The sequence below is a fragment of the Heterodontus francisci genome, chromosome 3 (genome assembly GCF_036365525.1).
Source record: "Heterodontus francisci isolate sHetFra1 chromosome 3, sHetFra1.hap1, whole genome shotgun sequence".
Lineage (NCBI taxonomy): Eukaryota > Metazoa > Chordata > Chondrichthyes > Heterodontiformes > Heterodontidae > Heterodontus > Heterodontus francisci.
In genome coordinates this window covers 166,883,339-166,903,839 of record NC_090373.1, presented here as the reverse complement: position 1 = coordinate 166,903,839, position 20,501 = coordinate 166,883,339, and the positions used below count along the sequence as shown (strand labels likewise).

Genomic DNA, 20,501 nt, shown 5'->3' with positions numbered 1-20,501 from the left:
GTCTCAGTTGGAGCTTATTTTAGAAAGAAAAGGAAATGGGTTTCCATGAAAGAGCTGACATGGACTCAATGGGCCGAATGGTGGCCTCCTGTGCCATAATGACTCTTGACGATTCTGGTGTAGGTTAATGAGTAAATCAAAAGTTCGGTCATGGCTTTCAATTTTAATGTTGTGGAGTTGACTGCTTTCCATTTGAAGAGTTAAAAATCTACCAAGTGTTCTGTATCAGTATGTTTCAAGAAGGGTGTAATTGCTTTTTAAAAATTCTTTCTGGGTCATGTACCCTCAACTCAGACTATGAGGATATCTGGGCACAGATATCTGCTCACAGTGCCTTTGCGTGAACCTCAATTAGGACAGATGCCAAGGAAATATTTCTTTATCCAGAGGATGATCAACTGGTTGTCAGGGATGCACTTCCAAGTTGGAATGGATAGATTCAAGTTAAGCTCCTTCACTACTCAGGAATGAGCCTTGACCTCATGTTTTCTGATCATTTATGTACTTTGTTTTAAAACATGACTAGACATTTTAAAAGTCTCTCTTGATTTTGATATTGATCATAATATATATCGGACACTGAACTCACTGGGTATCTTGTTACCAGAGAAGCTGCATTTAACTATTGCTACTGATGTCCAACTTTGAAGTGGTGGAGTACATTTTATCCCATTAAAGGCTGTAAGTGAAGTACTGTGGGGGAAGGGCTGAAATGTAATAGCTGCATTATTGCATGGCGACCTACTGCAAATTGAGGAATTGCTTTATAACTGTTGGGGACTTAGGATTTGTGGGTGGTGAGCATCATGATATAAAGAGCAGCAACATTTTTTAAAATGTCAATAAAATTTTACGACTATCTGAACCCTGAAATAAGCATTTGAGGATTTCCTGTTGTCCTTTTATCTTTAACCGCCTTGATCAGATTCACTTGTAAGTAACGGTACCTAGCATTGATTACGTTTTATAGTTTCATGTTTTTATTTCTCTATTGAAATATGAATTTTTGGTATTTTTTGTAGGGCAATTGATGTCTGATATGTATCCATTAAGTTAATGCATCAGGCAGAAAAATGAAAAGCTCGTAAATTGACTGTGACCATGGTGCATTATTCCTCCTTGACGTTTCTAAACCCTTTGGCACAATTAATCACACAATCCTCCTCCAACACCTCTCCTCCATTAACCAGCTCTGTGGGACTGCCCTTGCTTAATTCCACTCTTATCTCTTTGATCACAGAGCATTTCTGGCAATGGCTTTTCTTCCCACCATCACCTAGAGGATCCATTCTAGATCCTCTCCACTTCCTCGTCTACATAATGCCCCTTCGGGACATCATCCAAATCCACAGGGTCAACCTCCATATCTCTACCTTTTGACTTGGTGCTGTCCAGACTGGTTGTGTACCATTCATTCTTGGATGGCCAATAACTTCCTCCAACTAAGCATAACAAAGACAAAAACAATTGTCTTTGACTTCTGTCAGAAACTCTACGTCTGCCACAAAAGCAATAACACCTTGTAGTTTTGTTGTGCCTTTAATATAGTAGAATTCCCCAAGGCACTTCGCAGGAATGTTATCAAACAAAGTTTGACACTGAGCCACATTAGGAGATATTAGGATAGATGACCAGAAACTTGGTCAAGAAGGGTCTAAAAGGAAGAGAGAGGGGTAGAGAGGCGGAGAGGTTTAGGCTGTGAATTCTAGAGTTTAGGGTCTAGGCAGCTTCCAGCATTTTCTGTTTTTATATATTTCCAGCATCTGAAATATTTTGCTTTTTTTTTTTGTACACTTATTTCCAACCTCAGTATAGATACCGTGCCCATATCCTGGCCCTATATCCTATCCATCAAAAGGACATGCTACTTCCACCTCTGTCATTGCCTGTCTCCACCCCTACCTCAGCCCATCTGCCTTTGTCAACTCCAAACTTCAATGCTCTCCTGGCTGACATTCATCCTCTACCCTCCACGAAGTTCAGCTTATCCAGAACTCTGCTGCCCATCACACCCAGCTTCACTGACCTACATTGGCTCCTGGTCTCCCCATGCCACATTTTTCATCCTTAAAACACTTATGGCCTCCTCCCTTCATCTGGCTGCAACCTTCTCCAGCCCTAATTCCCTCTGATTCCTGTCTCTTGTTCATCTCCCGAACTCTCCCTTCATTCCTCCAATGACGGCTGTACCTTCAGCTGCCTAGGCTCTGTACTCTGGAATACCCTCCCTAACTAAACACTTCCTCCTTTTAAGATGTTCTTTTTAAAACCTACCTCTGGAGTAGTGACCAAAAGCTTAGTCAAATATGTTTTTTGGCTCAGTCTCCATTTTCATTTCTTTACACTTGTGTGACGTTGCTTTTTGACATTAAAGGCACCAGACAAAATTTTAGTCATAGTTGGAACAATGGATTATCAGTGCTGGTGTTTAAAACTGCTGAGATTCTCCTGAATTTGTCTTTGATGCTCTTTTTCATCTTTCTAGTTATTATTGCTTGTTTGCTCAAAATCTGAGATGCTTATTTTACCTTTTTAATAAAACAAACTTTAAGGTTTAAAAAAAAAAGAGCCATTTGTTTGTTTTCACTGGGATTGGGTGGGAGGGGGGCTCCTGGAGTCTGAAAAACATTAGGTGGTTAGTCCTGATGTAGGCCATGTTGTATGAGGAAATTATTTTTAAAATTCATTCTGCTGCAAATCATCTGAAAAATACTCAAAGTTAGAAACCAGGCAACAGTAAACCAGTAGAGAGGACCTTCCCTACTGTGTACATCATATTATCTAGACTACAAAGATGTTGGCTCTGTTTGGTGTCAAGAGGAAATCGTAATTGGGCATGAAGAAGCCTGATCCGGCCTAGTAAACAAGAATCTGGCCCGGTAGCAAGTTTTCAAGCCTGGCAAGCACATTATATCACAAACTTTTTTATCATAATATTTGCAGCTCCAATACAAAGGGAGACTTTCTTAAAAAAAAAAGAGATAATTCTGTACACCTAAGCAGCGACCCTTTTTTTTTTAAATCAGGAAGTTCCTGAAGATTTAGAAGTTACTTTGCCATGAATTAACAGCACCTACAAGGTCAGAGAACTTTCGAAAAGAATAGCGATGGGATCTGAGATGAACATAGTCCGAGAAACTGATGAATTGAGCTCCTGAAATTGGTAAAGATCTTTAGCATTCAGAAAAGGAGAAAATAGGATCTCTATCACTGTGACGACCCTGTTATAACAGCCAAAGGCAAATGAGATTGAGAATTAAAAATCTTGAATTTGATGAAATGACATTGCAATTGGCAACAGTGAATGAATATGATGGTTTACCTCCTCAACACTCTGGCACAGTCCAAAATCTTACAAAGATCACATTTCACTCCATGGCAATTGATGAAACTGAATATAATACAAAATGATGAATGCTGGCATTGTGGATGAAAAGAAGGAAATTGCTGCCACATGTTGTAGGACTGGGCAGTCATTTCTCTATTCTTGGATGCAATTTATATTCAGCTTGAAAATCTATTCATGGTTCTCAAAGAATTGCAGTTGGCAGTTGTGGTGTTTTGGAGCCTGATTTTCTAAAAGAATGAGCCTAGTTACAACTCTTGTTTTCACGGTAAGTGACATTATCAAACCTGGGTTGAGGAGATGAAATCCATTCTTTGCTTTTTTTAAAAAAAAAGTTGGCGATTATAAAGTGGCACCAGTTCATGAAGTGTGTCAGTGTCTTTTCTTTGTGCAAGTTAGTAAAGATAGGAGTTTTACCCCAGAAGTCTAAAGATTCTCCCAACTCAGCTAAGCCAGAAAGGTGTGGATTTGAGTTTCATTCCAGGACTTAAGCACAGAGCATAGACCACTCTCCATTGGAGGGCTGCAGTGTCAGAAGTGTTGTCCTTTGGAGGAGATATTAAATAGAGATGCCCTCATTACCTAGTCAAACATTCATTAAAAGATCCTAATGCATGGCAGATGCAGTATAACGTGGATAAATATGAGGTTATCCACTTTGGTTGTAAAAACAGAAAGGCAGATTATTATCTGAATGGTGATAGATTGGGAAAGGGGAGGTGCAACGAGACCTGGGTGTTCTTGTACACCAGTCGCTCAAAGCAAGCATTTAGGTACAGCAAGCAATTAGGAAGGCGTATAGTATGTTGGCCTTCATTGCAAGAGGATTTGAGTACAGGAGCAAGGATGTCTTACTGCAGTTATACAGGGCCTTGGTGAGACCACATCTGGAGTATTGTGTGCAGTTTTGTCCTCCTTATCTGAGGAAGGATGTTCTTGCCTTGGAGGGAGTGCAAAGAAGATTTACTAGGCTGATTCCTGGGATGGCAGGATTGACATAGGAGGAGAGATTGGGTCGACTAGGCCTATATTCACTAGAGTTTAGAAGAATGAGAGGGGATCTCATAGAAACCTATAAAATTCTAACAGGTCTAGACAGGCTAGATGCAGGGAGGATGTTCCCGATGGCTGGGGAGTCCAGAACCAGGGGTCACAGTCTCAGGATACGGGATCTGCCATTTAGAACCGAGATGAGGAGACATTTCTTCACTGAGAGGGTGGTAAACCTGTGGAATTCTCTACCGCAGAAGGCAGTGGAGGCCAAGTCATTAAATATATTCAAGAAGGAGATAGATATATTAATGCCAAGAGGATCAAGGGATATGGGGAGAAAGTGGGAACAGGGTATTGAATTAGAAGATCAGCCATGATCTTTTTTGAATGGTAGAGCAGGCCCGAAGGGCCAAATGGCCTACTCCTCTTATTTTCTATGTTTTTAGTTTCCTATATTGAAAAAGAGATGGGGGTTCTACAGGTATCCTGGCCTCCAGTCTTCCCTTGGCATGCTGTATTTGCATCATGACTGCTTTTTGATGCCAAGTGAGGCCCAAAAGCTTTTGACAAGGTAACATACAGGAGACTATTGATGACGATTATGGGATATTATATATTATGGACTTGGGCAGGGGGAACGTTTGATTTTAAAAACTGGTTTGAGGGGAGGAAACCGAGCAGGAGTTAAAGGCAATTTCTCGAGTGGTAGGAAGTGAGTAACCTGCAAGGTTCTGATCTGGGATTTCTTCTGTTCACTTGTCTGCAACAGTGATTTGGCAATAGAGTTAGAGGGAGTGGTCTCCAAATTTACAGGCAATACTGAAATAGGCTGACAGAAGCCACATTGATGGAGAAATGAGCACAAAATTAGAATTCACTGTCAGTAAATGAGGGTGCATTTTATTTTAAAAAGCTATACTTTGAGGGAAAGTTGGGTGATGTGGACAGGGAGAGGGATTGAGGTTCAGGTTCAAAAGATGTTAAAAGCAGCACTCTAAGAGGAGGAGGTAATAATAAAAGCTAATGGGTTTTATGGTAAGAGGAATAGAATATAAAAGTCCAATAAGTAATGCTGAATCTCTGTAAATCACTAGGAAGGATGTTGAAGCAATACCAGCTGCTGCCTAGTATAAAGAAATACAAATAATACATTGAAACTCTCTTTGTTAGATTAAAGGAGATTATGGGGGGATTTGATAAAGATCTTTAAAAATATGGAGGAATGGGTCCGAGTAGATAGAAACAGCGTTTCTAGGGGTCGAGAACAGGGGATCTAAATGGAAGAGATTTTAGAGAGCAGGACAAGCTCTACACAGATTGTAATTGAAGCAGAGAATCCATTCATTTTAAGAATAGGCTAGATGGGTGATTAAAAAGAAAGAAAGACTTGCAATTATATAGAGCCTTTCATGACCACCAAACATCCCAAAGTGCTTTACAGCCAATAAAGTACTTTTTGAAGTGTAGCCACTGTTGTAGGAAATGTGGCAGCCAATTTGCACACAGCAAGCTCCCACAAACCGCAATGTGATAATGACCCAGATAATCTGTTTTTGTGATGTTGATTGAGGGCTAAGTATTGGCCAACACACCAGGATAACTCCCCTGCTCATCTTCAGAATAGTGCCGTGGGATCTTTTACATCCACCTGAGGGGGCAGCTGGTGTCTCCTGCGAAAGGCAGCACCTCTGACAGTGCAGCACTCCCTCTGTACTGCACTGGTGTAGCAGCCTTTTTTTTGTGTGCTCAAGTCCTAGAGTGGAACCTGAACCCACAATCTTCTGACTGAGGCGAGACTGCTACCAACTCAGCCATGGCTAACACATAATTGAAGGAAAAGGGATATGGGAACAAGGCAGGCACATGGGATTTGGCCAACTGCACATATGGAGGATAAACGCCAACATAGACTGATTAGGTCAAACAACATGTTTGTATCTTAATTTAGTACAGTTATAAGATGAGTACACCTCTCAATAGTTATTGACCTGGAGTTGAAAGCCCTGAATACTGACCTGATTCTATTCCTGCTTCTCTTCAAATGATTTTTTCCCTTGTTAATTTTAAAATTGCTGTAATTTGAATCTCTTTATATGAGGGATGGGCTTCCTTTCTCAAAAATGTAATGTGCTATTTGAAGCGTCAAGTGCCACCTTTAAATAATAAAGTAGGTCGGGTGGCAAATGTCCAGTTTTTCTCGTTTTGACTCAGGTTTCACCGGAATAGCTTTTCTTTCATTCAAAATAGCATGTTTTACATTAAAATATTGAAACTATTGAAATAATGAAACCTGGCAAATACAAGCAGTTTCCGCAGCTGTAAAACTAATGAGGGCCTTTGAAATGAAGTTCAACATGAGACGAATAGCCCTGAAATAAATACATTTATACTTGCTCAATATTGATGCCACATAATAATAGTTGAAGAATCTTGCCTTGAATGTTTTATAAAATGTTTATTTCTTCCTAAACTACACCCTGGCCTGCCTCTTTTGTCCAGTTTTGTATTCTCTGACAGGTGACAGCCCTCAGTGCAGTCGATCCAACAGCTTCCACTGATATTAGAAACTCCAACACCAAGAGCTTACAAATCAAATCTCCCCCACCTACCCTTACCAACAAATTGAACATTTCAGACAGAAATGTATTTTGAAAAGGAAATACTCAGTGGCAGAGTCTGAAAACACCTAGATGGAAAGCCCCTTATCTTGGTGCACAACCTATACTGCGTGAAGTGATGCCAGTGGTTGGAAAGTGTGATGGGTGTGTATAGAATCTGTAAAGTTAAGACTTGTGTAGCTTGCAGTGCAAAAATGTGAGATGAACTGGGTCAGGAGATACAATACCTCACAGCAATATTTTGCTCTTGTATAAACTGTGGTAATCAGCAGGAAATTGTGCATTCTGAAGGGATGGCCGATTACCTGTTTCCCTCAGCCTAAGCGATTTCGGGTTGAAACCAGGAAGCAGTTTTTGCACAAAGGATAGTGGAAATCTGAAATTTCCTCCTGCAAAAGGCTGTGGATGCTCAGTCAATTGAAATGATCAAAACTGAGGCCGATTTTATTTCTTCAATAAGGGTACCAGAGATATGGATCGCAGGTGGAAACGTGAAATTGAGGTACAGTTCAGCCACGTTCTAATTGAATGTCTCAATGGCCAAATCTTGTTCCTATATATCCGCAGAGCAAATCCCCAATAATGTTCGAATTGTTTTCCTCCAGTTAAATATTTGGAAAGACCAAAGCCATTGTCTTTGGTCCCTGCCACAAACTCTGTTCCCAAGCCACTGAGTCCATTCCTCTCCCTGGAAACTATCTGAGACTGAACCAGACAGTTCACATACTTGTTATATTTGACCCAGAGATGAGCTTCTAACCACACATCTGTGCCTTCATTAAGACCACCTATTTCCACCTCTGTAAAATTGCCCAACTCTGTTCCACCTCAGTTCATCTGTTGCTGAAGCTCTGATCCCTGCCTTTGTTATCCCTAGACTGCTTCTAGACTATTTCAATGCAGGCCTGGCAGGTTTTCCACGTTCGACCCTCCTTAAACTTGAGGTCATCCAATATTCTGCTGCCTGTGTCTTAACTCGCACCAAGGCCCGTTCACCCATTATTGCTGTGCTCACTAACCTAAATTGGCTTGCGGTTTAGTAACATTTTTTAAAAAGAAAATGTCATCCTTTTCAAATTGCTCCATTGCCTTGCCCCTCCCGATAATCTCCAGCCCTACAACCCGTTGAGATATCTGTACTCCTCCAATTCTTGCCTCTTGAGAATCTCCAGTTTTAGTCACTCCCCCATTGATGACCTTGCCTGCAGCTGCCAGGTCTGAGGTTCTCTTAGAATTCCCTCCTTAAACCTTTCTATCTCCCTCTCTTTCCTCCTTTGAGATACTCCTTAAACCAAACTCTGACTATGTAGATTGGTGTCGAATTTTGTTTGATGACTCTCTTGTGAAAAACATCTTGGGACGTTTTACTACATTTAAGGGTGCTATATAAATGCCTGGTTTAATTAATAATTTTCATATCTCTTCATTAGCCACCTAGTGGTTACTGCTATGGTAAGTCCCTGCAGAATGAGGAGGGTAGATTTGATTCCATTTGTTATGCCCTTGAGTGTAACCAATCAAAAATGGGTAGAGATCAGTTTAAAAAAATGACTTGCATTTCTACAGTGTATTTCATGACCTCAGGGCGTTTAAAAGCCCTTTGCAGCCTCTTAAGTATTTTGAAGTGTTGTCACTGTTGTAATGTAGGAAAAATGGCAGCCAATTTGCACACAGCAAGTTCCCACAAACAGTAAATGATGGCCAGATACACCTGTTTGTGATTTCAGTTGAGGATAAATATTGGCCAGGATACTTGGGGAAAACTCCCCTGCTGTTGGAAAAGGTACCCAGGGATCTTTTACATCCATCTTAAAGGGGAGACAGGACCTGGGTCTCATCCGAAAGACGGCATCTCCAACAGTAAAGCACTCCCTCAGTATTGCAATGGAGTATGAGCCTAGATTATGCGCTCAAATCTTTGCAGTGGGACTTGAACCCAGAATTGTATGATTCTGCGAGAGGGCTTACTACTGTATTACTCCAGATTATTGCCTCATCTTATTTTATGATTGTGCTTTATACTCATGTCAGAGGTGCTCATGGGTTTGCACTTAATAAAATTAACCCCCAATTACCTCACTTAGACATTCTCTGTGCAATATCATAGCAATATCCTGGTGTGCACATAGACATAATACTCAGGTGTCAGCATATAAAATGAATGTCCAGTGCGGCTTGGTGCACTGCTTACATAAATATATTTAAGGAAACCACAGGAAGTATTTTATTCTTGCTTATTTGTTGCTGTTTCTGTTTTCACGGCCTATGTGCCCTGGCAATGGACACCTTAGTATATCCATGACATTGGGACAGTGGTAATCCCTATGGGGTCTGACTTTGTTCTTGAATCCTGTGGAGGAACAATGGGGTGGGCAGTAGTGTGTTCAAAGGCAGGTCACACTATGGCCCATTTGTTGTACCCTCCAATGAACATTTTATAGCCAAGGTACACCTACCTGATGGGGCGAAGCTGGCTACCCCTGCCCTAAGTCAGCAGACAGACAGACATGAAGGACCATGCCATCTGTACGCAAGGGCACCCACAATTAACATACAGTCTGTAGCGAAAGCACTTCTATTTTTTGTTAAGTCTTTTTTGAGGACTCATATTTAAATTGTGGAGATGGATTCATTGGAAGGCTGAAGATTTTATAAATGCTGGACTCTGTTTTGTTGTTGACAGCTCATTGAAAGGACACTGAGATGTTGTTTGAAAACAACCTTTGCTGGAAATCATGTGTTTTAAGCTCAATAAACAACAGAAACCTTGGTGACCTGGGGAAGATGTTTACAGAGAAGCCACAGGGTGGCACAGTGGCGCAGTGGTTAGCACCGCAGCCTCACAGCTCCAGCGACCCGGGTTCAATTCTGGGGACTGCCTGTGTGGAGTTTGCAAGTTCTCCCTGTGTCTGCGTGGGTTTTCTCCGGGTGCTCCGGTTTCCTCCCACATGCCCAAAGACTTGCTGGTTGATAGGTTAATTGGCCTTTATAAATTGCCCCTAGTATAGGTAGGTGGTCGGGAAATATAGAGACAGGTGGGGATGTGGTAGTAATGTGGAATTAGTGTAGGATTAGTATAAAATGGGTGGTTGATGGTCGGCACAGACTCGGTGGGCCGAAGGGCCTGTTTCAGTGCTGTATCTCTAAAAAAATTTCCATGTTTATGGAGGTCAGGAAGCTGACTTTCTGTTTTGGGGTTTGAATATTGTTTTCAAGTCAGTTGGGGTGTGAACTGTTTTGAAGACAGTTGTTGTTTTGCCTGCCAAGGAAATCAAAACCACCCAGCCCACCTCTTTATCTACCTCTTTGAAAAAAACCTGCAAAGATCCAGTGTGGGAGAGCTAAAATCCCAGGTGCTGCACATCTCCTGAGAAGCTGGAAAAAAGCTGCCATATTAATTCTCAACGCCGCCTGAAAAGAAATGCTTTAGAAAAGATACCAGTGACCCTTCTCCGTATCCCTGGACACCATATGAAAAGGGACAACTGACTTCCTTCCATATCTTTTTTTCCCCTTTAAGAGTTAGCAATTATTTGGCCCAAGTATTTTATTTTGTTACAGACCTCTACAGAGAGAATTTCTGTAATGTTTTAGTTTTAGACTGTGTGTGGGGGGAATTTAAAAAGGGAACTTTCATATTTCAATCTGTGATAATGCTTTGCTTCATTATTGGATAAGTCTTGTTTGATAATAAACTGATAATTTTGTTGTTTATTCAAGAAACCTGGTTGGTGTATTTTATTCTGGGATAAAGAGTAAAGTATATGATTGACCGAATCTGTAACTGGGTAAACATTTTTATTAGATATGTTGTGACCTGTGAAGAAGTGGGACTAGAAAACACAGTGTACTTCTCCCACCTCGGTCGTGACAAGTCTAAGACTGGCACTGCCAACAGCAGTAGTGTTCAGCTGAGCCCTTCAGTCCTCTTCCATCCAAGAATGTTGCAGTGTCATCCTATTGAGATGGTGCACTGGAGTGATATGCAGGACTACCTTTGCTTCATTGTGTACCACTACCATCATACAGCACAGAAGGAAGCCATTTGGCCCATCATGCCTGTGCTGGCTCTTTGGAAAAGCGACCGAATTAGACCACTCCCATCCTCTTTCCCAATAGCCTTGGTTGCCATTGAATTGGGTTGGAGTGTTGCATTTTTAAGAAGTACGATCACCGGTACTTCAGCCAATGGTTCTATAATTTGGTGCAACCCAAATTTGGATGGACAAAATCCAGACCCCTATTGCTGAAAGTTTTCCATGGATGAAAATTTCACAAGTGCACCATCACACTTCACTGTATTCGCAGCACTAGGACTGGTGATGAAGTGGGATCAATTGGAGGAGCGAGCAGCCCTTTGAGTGCTGTACTGGAACAGAGGAGTACTTTGCAACCCTCTGGCACATCAAATTGTTTTTTTTGCTTTTGGCATTTATTTGTTCCAGAATTAGGTCATAGAAATGATTGCATTGTTTAGCACAGCCGGTGCCCAGATTTATGTCACGATGTGAATGTTTCCAATGATTAATGATATAATTACAGACACTGACAACTCTTTAGGGGAGGAATCAACTGACTCATGCAATATTTTCAATGACTCCAACTTAGAAAATCTTTCAGCTTGATAACCACATCCAGTTGGAGACTGACTCCACTCCCTCGGACACTTGACCAATGATCATGTAGTACTTGTGCAGTCCACAAGAACCCGTTCATTATGTAAAGCCTTAATGCTGAGTATTGGTGAGCTATTTAGCCTCTGCATTATGTATTGAATATTCTTGTATATTTTGACAAAATTCTGTTTACTTCATTCATGAGTACAGCCATGTGAGGAGGTGTCAGGCAAGCCCCCACCTACCAAGAATGAGGAAAATTAACTTAGCCACGTGAACATTGATTTTAAACTGCCGATGGTGAAGAAAGAACTTGCCTTAAAAAACCATTGGGGACTTTGGCTGGAGAGAGATATTAGCATATCAAAAGACAAGTATTTCAAAGGACAACGGAGCTGTTCCCTGCTGCAATTTGATCCTCAGTGGGTTTTTGATTACCAGACATTGAAGCATTCCAGGTTAACTACGAAGATACAAAAACAGATGTGGTGGGGCCAGTTTGGTCACATGACTGACTTGGAGTTTTTTGAATTTGAACTTCCAACCGGGATTTTGAAATCAGAAGGCTGTCAGCTCCTGGACTGAACACCTCTCTCCTGTCCGCTCTCGTCTCGCTCTCACCAGCTTCGGAAACCATTGAAGACACATGAATCCCAAGAGAGAAAAGCCTCCTACAGTGAATAAGGTTTAACAATACTGGGCCCCAACGAAACACAAGACCATATCTTCAATCAAGGACTACAGCAAGCTCGAAGCACAGAAAAAAAAAACCCCTCTTCAGAGATTTCCTCAAACCTCTCCATTTTATTTTTCTTCTTTTTTCTGTCTCTATTTGCATGTGTGTGTCACATGTGATTGCTAGCGTGGGCGCGGCATGTATCCGTAGGTGTTAACCGAATCTTCTTTAAACCTGAAGTAAACCTGGTCATAGAGTCGTACAGCATAGAAACAGGCCCTTCGGCCCACCGCGTCCATGCTGACCATAATGCCTATCTATACTAATCCCACCTGCCTGCATTAATTCCATATCCCTCTATGCCTTGCTCATTCAAGTACCTGTCCAGATGCCTCTTAAATGTCGCTACTGTTCCTACCTCCACCACCTCCTCTGCAAGTTCATTCCAGATACCCACTATTCTTTGTGTGAAAAATTTATCCCTTTGATCCCCTTTAAACCTCCTCCCTCTCACCTTAAATCTATCCCCTCTAGTTTTATTCACCTCTACCATGGGAAACAGACTCTGGCTATCTACCCTATCTATGCCTCTCATAATTTTATATACCTCTATCATGTCCCCTCTCAGCCTCCTTCGCTCCAGGGAAAACAGACCCATCCTATCCAATCTCTCATTATAACTCAAGCCCTCCAAACCAGGCAACATCCTTGTGAATCTTTTCTGCACCCTCTCTAGCTTAATCACATCTTTCCTGTAGTGCGGCGACAAGAACTGCACACAGTACTCCAAATGCGGCCTAACCAACGTCATGTACAACTGTAACATGACGTCCCAACTCTTGCACTCAATGCCTCGGCCGATGAAGGCAAGCATGCCATACGCCTTCACTACCCTGTCTACCTGTGTTGCCACTTTCAGGGAACTATGTACTTGCACCACAAGGTCTCTCTGCTCAACAACACTCCCCAGGGTCCTGACATTCACTGTATATGTCCTGCCCTGGTTTAACTTCCCAAAATGCATCACTTCATACTTGTCTGCGTTAAATTCCATTTGCCACTTTCCCAGTTGATCTATATCCTGTTGTAAACTTAGACAACCTTCCTCACTGTCCACTATACCACCAATTTTGGTGTCATCTGCAAACTTACTAATCATGCCCCTTACATTCACATCCAAGTCATTAACATATATAACAAACAACAGAGGGCCCAGCACCGATCCCGGCGGCACACCACTGGTCACCGGCCTCCAATCTGAAAAACAACCCTCCACTACCACCCTCTGCCTCCTATCACCAAGCCAGTTTTGTATCCAATTTGCTAGCTCACCCTGGATCCCATGTGTTCAAACCTTCTGGACCAGACTACCATGCGGGACATTGTCAAAGGCCTTGCTAAAGTCTCCCTAGCTACCCTTTTACTCTTAATATACTCATAGAATCTTCTGGGATTCTCCTTTATCTTATCTGCCAGGGAAATCTCATGGCACCTTTTTGCCCTCCTAATTTCCTTCTTAAGTATAGTCCTACATCCCCTATACTCCTCAAGGGACTCGCTCGATCCCAGCTGCCTATACCTGACATATGCCTCCTTCTTGGTCCTGACCGGACCCTCAAAATCCCTCGTCAACCAAAGTACTGCCCTACTGACACATCAACCACCTGCCCATCCTCATTTCCTAAGAGGAGGTCAAGTGTAGCCCCTTCTCTAGTAGGGCCATCCACATACTGCTTCAGAAAACTATCCTGGACACACTTAACAAATTTTTCCCCATCTGATCCCGTAGCACTAATGCAGTCCCAGTCAACATTAGGGAAGTTAAAATCACCTACTATTACAACACTATAATTCCGACACCTATCTGTGATTTCCCTGCATATATGCTCCTCCAATTCCCTCTAACTATTGGGGGGTCTATAGTATTATCCCATCAAAGTGATCACCCCTTTCTTATTTCTAAGTTCTACCCATATGGCCTCACTGGACATTCCCCCCGGATATCCTCTCTAAGTACTGCCGTGATGTTCTCCCTAATCAATAGTGCAACTCCTCCACCTCTGTCACGCCGGAAAGATCGGTACCCCGGAACACTAAGCTGCCAGTCCTGCCCATCCCTCAAACACATTTCTGTAATAGCTATAACATCACAATCCCATGTACCGATCCGTGCTCTGAGTTCATCTGCCTTACCTGTAAGGCTTCTTGCATTAAAGTAAATGCAGTTTAGCCTACCAGACCTTCCACACTCCCTGTCCTGCCCCTGCCCGGCCTGCCTACTGGACTTGCTTGCTTTAACCTCTACATTTGCCTCAACTATCTCATCTGAGAGACTCCTACTTTGGGTCCCACCCCCCTGCAAGACTCGTTTAAACCCTCCCGAGTAGTGCTAGCAAACCTCCCCGCAAGGATATTGGTCCCCCTCCAGTTCAGATGCAACCCTCCTTCTTGTACAGGTCACCTCTGCACCAGAAGACATCCCAATGATCCAAGTAGCTGAAGCCCTCCCACCTACACCAGCTCTTCAGCCACGCATTCATTTGCCTTATCCTCCTATTCCTACCCTCACTAGCACGTGGCACAGGGAGTAATCCTGAGATTACAACCCTAGAGGTCCTGCTTTTTAACCTTCTGCCTAACTCCCTACATTCACTTTGCAGGACCTCATCTCTTTTCCTGCCTATGTCGTTAGTACCAATATGGACCACGACCTCTGGCTGCTCACCCTCCCCTTTTCACAATGTCCTGCGGCCGCTCCGAGACATCCTTGACCCTAACACCAGGGAGGCAACATACCATCCTGGAGTCTCGTTTGTGGCCACAGAAACGCCTATCTGCACCCTTTACGATAGAATCCCCTATCACTATAGCTCTTCCAACTCTTTTCCTCCCCTGCTGTGCAGCAGAGCCCACCGTGGTGCCACAAACCTGGCTGTTGCTGCTTTCCCCTGGGAGGTCATGCCCACCCCACCCCACCACACCCCACCACACCCCACCACACCCCACCACACCCCACCACCAACAGTATCCAAAGCAGTATATCTGTTTGAGAGGGGGATGGCCACAGGTGAATCCTGCACTACCTGCCTGCGCCTACTACTCCATCTGGTGGTCACCCATCTCTTTTCTGCCTGTGCAGCCATTACCTGCGGTGTGACCACCTCACTAAACGTGCTATCCATGACTTCCTCAGCATCGCGGATGCTCCTCAGTGAATCCACCCGCAGCTTCAGCTCCGTAATGCAGGTAGCCAGTAGCTGCAGATGGATAGACTTCCTGCACACATGGTCGTCAGGGACACTGGAAGCGTCCCTGATTTCCCACATAGCGCAAAAGCAGCATATCACAGGGCTGAGCTCTCCTGCCATGACTTACCTTTAGGTTAATTAGTTACTCACTTAATTAAAAAATACTAGTTATACTAGGAGCCTTGTTCTACCCACTCCAATCTAAAGCCCTTAAAAAAAAAAACACTTTAGTAGTACCCACCTTATCACCAGAGGTTTTATTTTACAAAAAAAAACTTGCCCCTTATTTTTTTTTTAAGATATTCTAACAGCTGCTACTCACCAACCAATCACCTTGCAGCTCTCCTGTGATGTCACTGTTGGCTATTTTTTTTCAAAACTCAGGTGCTCATTTCTTTGCCTTATAATTGGAAAGCTGTGAACAAGGATTCACAAAGCGGGGAGCTCAAAACACTGTGTGTTTAAAATTAAACCCTGTTACAATAAGACCAGGCGAAGATAGTAAAAGGCCCCTAGACACCTTTCTCGCCTGGTCGTAACAGAAGGATTGAGAGTCCACAACCACTTGGTGTTTAAAAGCATTGGGTAGTACTGCTTTTCTTAATTGTGTGCATGTTTAAGGTATTTCCATTGTTTCATCAAGCTGGGAACCTGTCGACCACAACTGTGTAACCATCTGCTTGACAAATAGCAACAGCAGCCGAGGGTAGCTAGTGCTGTCACTGTCTCTTTGAGAGTGACAGCTAAATGCTTCCTACAATCATTCCTCTCTCCTGTTTCTTAGCCAATATCACTGTCCCGGAACAGCCCACCAGGAGGCGGTATGGTTGAATTGGAGTACTTGCCATTGGAGGAATATTGCCTGGATCATAATCCTACTATTTCATGGTTCTTCAGTAATGTAATGTTTTTATTTAAATAGCTCTTTTGTGTAGTTGTGACCTTACTCCCTCTTTGTTTTTCTCTCTTTCTGGATTGAGATGACTATGCTGCCTTTTTGCTTCAAGGTCGGATAGCTGGAACTTGATCCCCATACAATTGCAATAGATGGAATTGAAGGTGGCCTTTTCTCAGAATGGAATGTTTCCCGTTTATTCCAAGTAGCAGCATCGTGGGCTGTAAGGTCAGGCATGGCATAGTTCTTATAATCTTGATCCTGAATTACCCAGGCAATGTCCTTGGACCCCAGCAGTGGACCTTACTGAATTTGTGTGTGACCTTTGCAGTCGATACCTCTGCTACCAGGAGCAATTTGCTAAGTTACTGCCAATTGATCAAGGTTACAGGAACTCCGCTGTAGCAGGAATTATCTATCTGACCCATAGGTAGAACTTAAATGAGCAAGTATCCATCTCTACTCCCTGCAATGGTGTTTAGGCCGTTTCTCCTGAACATCCACACAGGCAAGCACAGAGACTGTGAGGCTAAATGGAGCAGTGGGCGTGTGCTCGAGTCCAGCTGTTTAGACGGGAAGTATTCTTCCTGTGGGAAGTCAGAGGAGGGGGTTGGGGTGGGAAAGTCCATTTTGCATCCTGAAACAATGTAGAATGTTTCTCTCACTCTTGTCTTATTTTGGAAGGTTCTATAATGTTGCACAACTTTAGTTCTATTCTAAATTTGAACAAGTTTTTTTGTGTGAGATAGACATGGAAACCTTGCGTCTCCAAACCAAACTTGCATATAAGTAAATCCTGTTTGTCTCCTGTGCAGTGCACACTACCTTACATTAAAGACACACCTTACTAACCTAAACCGGACAATATTAGATGCATATTTGGAAGGCTCAGCAAACTCCAGATGTTCGGTAGTACTCCTGGGGTTTAGTGGCCTATAGCTAAGTAGGTCACAAGTCCAGAGTACCAGTAAGCTTCCTGCTGCTTTTCCAGATGGTACCGCTCTATTGCTAAGAGGGTCACCTAAAACTGAGTGGAAGGATGCTGTGAAATTCAACTTTGCCAAGGATGCAAAATGGGTGGTAGCAGATTCTCTGCCCGTTATACAGCCCACCTCAGCGGAAACTAAGATTGGACGGAGTGTGGACAGGTTGGCTAGTCTACTATCATCTGTTTAGCAACCCTGCAAAAATTGAATTCCATCCCTCTATCTCCAGACCTCCAGGCTTGCTGGCCAGTTATCAACAGCTTGTTGCAGTCCTGCAAACCTGCCTTGCTCAGGTATCAAATTACTGATTTTCTTTTTCTCTATTCATCTCATGGGATATAAGCATCACTGGCAAGGCCAGCATTTGTTGCCCATCTCTAATTGCCCTTGAGAAGGTGGTGGTGAGTTGCCTTCTTGAACCACTGCATCTGGTGCGGGTACACCCACAGTGCTGTTAGGGTGGGAGTTCCAGGATTTTGATCCAGTGACAGTGAAGGAATGGCGATATAGTTCCAAGTCAGAATGATTGTGGCTTGGAGGGGGACATGTCTGCTGTCCTTGTTCTTCTAGGTGAAAGGGGTTGCTGGTTTGGAATGTGTTATTGAAGGAAGCGTGGTGAGTTGCTGCAGTGCAACTTGTAGATGGGACACACTGCTGCCACTGTGTGCTGGTGGTGGAGAGAGTGAATGTTTAAGGTGGTGGATGGGGCGCAGATCAAGCAAGTTGTTTTGTCCTAGATGGTGTTGAGCTTCCTGAGTGTTGGAGCTGCACTCATCCAGGCAAGTGGAGAGTATTCCATCACACCCCTGTGCCTTGTAGATGGTGGATAGGCTTTGGGGAGTCAGGAGGTGAGTTACTCACCGCAGGATTCCTAGCCTCTGACCTGCTCTTGTAGCCACAGTATTTATGTGGCTACTCCAGTTCAGTTTCTGGTCAATGGTAACATCCATGATGTTAATAGTGTGGGATTCAGTGATGGTAATGCTGTTGAATGTCAAGGGGAGATGGTTACATTTTCTCTTGCTTGAGATGGTCATTGCCTGGCACTTGTGCAGCGTGAATGTTATTTGCCACTTATCAGCCCAAGCCTGAATATTATCCAGGTCTTGCTGCATATGGACACGGACTGCTTCAATATCCCAGAGTCACAAATGGTACTGAACATTGTGCAACAATCAGCGAACATCCCCACTTCTGACCTTATGATGGAGGGAAGGTCATTGATGAAGCAGCTGAAGATGATTGGGCCTAGGACACTACCCTGAGAAACTCCTGCAGTAATGTCCTGAGGCTGAGATGATTGACCTCCAACAATCACAACCATCTTACTTTGTGCTTGGTATGACTCAAACCAGCGGAGAGTTTTCCCCGTGATTCCCATTGAATTCAATTTGGTTAGGGCTCCTTGATGCCATACTTGGTCAAATGCTGCCTTGATGTCAAGGGCAGTCACTGTCATCTCAGCTCTTGAATTCAGCTCTTTCTGTCCATGTTTGGATCAAGGTTGTAGTGAGGTCACGAGCTGAGTGGCCCTAGCGGAACCCAAACTGAGCATCGGTGAGCAGGTTGTTGCTGTTTAAGAGGCACTTGATAGCACTGTGGACAAAACCTTCCATCACTTTGATGATTGAGAGTACATTGGGGTGGTAATTGATTGGATTGGATTTGTCCTGCTCTTTGTGGAGTAATAGTTCAGTCCCAGTTCCTCAAGCATGGAAACCCTACTCTGCTTCCAAGATGATATAAAAGAAACTGAATTCACTCCTCTTGTGCATTGGAGAGGCAGTTGTGAGGGATTGCAAAATCCTGTCCAAGCCAATGTCCTTGCAGACTACTTTACCCTATTGAATTTCTATCATTTTAGACACCTCTCCTACATTACTCCTCCTTCTCTAATGGTATAAATAACATCACACACAAATCTTGTGTTACGACCAAGGCGGCAGGAGTGCACTGTTAATTCAGTCCCACTTCCCCACAGGTCACAATGTTATTCTTTAAAGTTTTCCCACTTGCTGAAACAGTCAATCAAATACACTATTTTCCCCAGAATAGAACACACTAACCACATTTCTTTACTTAACAACAAAATTAATAGTTTATTATAATACAAGTCTTAACTAGTAATGAAGTAAAACAATATCACATAGATCAAAATTTAAAAATCCAACATTAAATTTTAAAAAGTCCCCTTTCTACCTTAACCAAATTTTAATGTCCTTTTACCTTCGTCCCTTTACACTCACACTCACACATATACACCAGTTAAACAAAATAATTAATAAAAGGATTTTTAGATCAGAGCTCTATTACAGACAAAAGACACACCTGGGCAGATCACTTGCCCACCCCTGAAAAAATAGCACATGAGACACGCTGCACCAAACTGCACACAGTCCAACCTTTGAGCACATGCAGGCAGGATCTTTAGAATCTTCCAGAATGAGTTCTCTTCAGACGGCATTGAAAGGTAACTTAGCAGGCCTATCTCAAATACAGGAAACAAGATGAATTAACACAGTGAACTTCACAAAATCTTTTTGGAAATTGTTGGAATGCGAGCTGGGTTGTGGTTTTCTGTTCTTCCTTTGAATTCTGTCCTTCTTCTGCAGCAAACTTGACTTTCGTCTCCCTAACACACACGCACTGACCTACAAAAAAGCTTGGTGAATTCTATTTTCTGCCCATCCCAGCTGCTGGGCTTGTCCAATCAAAGGAATGCTTGTCATTTTTCTGCCCGTGTTGCCAGGGCTTCTGCTGTAAGCCTAACCCACGCCATGTGACAAAAAGCAATACTGTTGCCAATCTGGCTTCCTTGCTGTCCTCTTGATTTAAAAAACTGACCCAAGATTGATTTAGCTTAACTATAAATTCCATTTAAAAAAAAAAAAATTAACAAAACAGTCACTCTCATAACAAAGCAAGGACAGAATTTTTGACTTTAAAATGAGGAATGAGTTCAGTTAGTGCACCATCATCAAATTTATTTCCTGCTTCATCTCTAACTCCTGCAGACTACACATGGATTTTATACCCTGTGTGCGCAATCCCATGCGATGAATGCAGATATATATATTGTGTGTATAGTACATAATATAGATGTTCGAGTCTGTGTAAGATGAA

The 20,501-nt window shown here is 42.8% G+C and overlaps 1 protein-coding gene across 6 annotated transcripts in view; it reads left to right on the top strand.

Annotated features, from left to right (window-relative positions):
- fyna (FYN proto-oncogene, Src family tyrosine kinase a) overlaps positions 1–20,501 on the top strand; it is a 328,748-nt gene that overhangs the window by 52,607 nt on the left and 255,640 nt on the right. Inside the window, exon 1 of one of the 6 annotated variants that reach the window (XM_068027397.1) lies at positions 7,435–7,459. The exons of the other annotated variants lie outside the window; for them this stretch is intronic. The gene's annotated coding sequence lies outside the window, so the exon portion shown is untranslated. Of the gene's footprint in view, positions 1–7,434; positions 7,460–20,501 lie in introns of those variants that run through there. 6 annotated transcript variants of the gene reach the window in all.